We start from the raw sequence: 630 nt of genomic DNA, 5'->3' as shown, positions 1-630 counted from the left end.
GGTTTCATGTGGTCCAGTAAGAATTTTATATTTTTGCTTTTGTTTTGGTGCTCTGTGGAGATGAATGTATTTCTGAATGATTTCTTTGTGTCAGCAAGGTAAAAAGTTCATGTTTGGTGATGTAAAGCTTTTTGAAATTTTGATAATGGTGTTTCTCTTATTCATTATTAAAACAAATTTATTCAAGGTGCAGCATTATTACTCAAACTGATTTTCACACCATCAGATCTCTTTCATTTCAACCTTTATCAACAGTAGTCCTATGGAACTACCTCTTAATATACCCGGGCTTAGAAAGTTTGATCATTGGTGATAAAAAGGCAAAGTTCTTCCTGCCATTAGTAGGATATAGTAGTCGAGACCTCGTTAAAAGGTCAGTGTTAAGCTCTAGTTAGATAGATAGTACCAAGTAGCGGCCATCCATATGTTACGTTTCCACACTTCCTTCATTTTCCTCTCCCTGGTGTAATCCCCCTTTTCCTTGTAATCAGAAGTGGTGTATTGGGCCTACAGTAGTAATCCTGGTAATCCATTTCACACGGTAATAGAGACTGGTTTCTGTAAATGTTCTGTAAATTTTTTTATAAGTTTGTGGAGAGAACGAGTGGGAAAGACTCTCTCGTTTGAATG

The sequence above is a fragment of the Penaeus monodon genome, chromosome 21 (genome assembly GCF_015228065.2).
Source record: "Penaeus monodon isolate SGIC_2016 chromosome 21, NSTDA_Pmon_1, whole genome shotgun sequence".
Taxonomy (NCBI): domain Eukaryota; kingdom Metazoa; phylum Arthropoda; class Malacostraca; order Decapoda; family Penaeidae; genus Penaeus; species Penaeus monodon.
The sequence above is the reverse complement of the archived record's forward strand: the minus strand, read 5'-3'. Positions refer to the sequence as shown.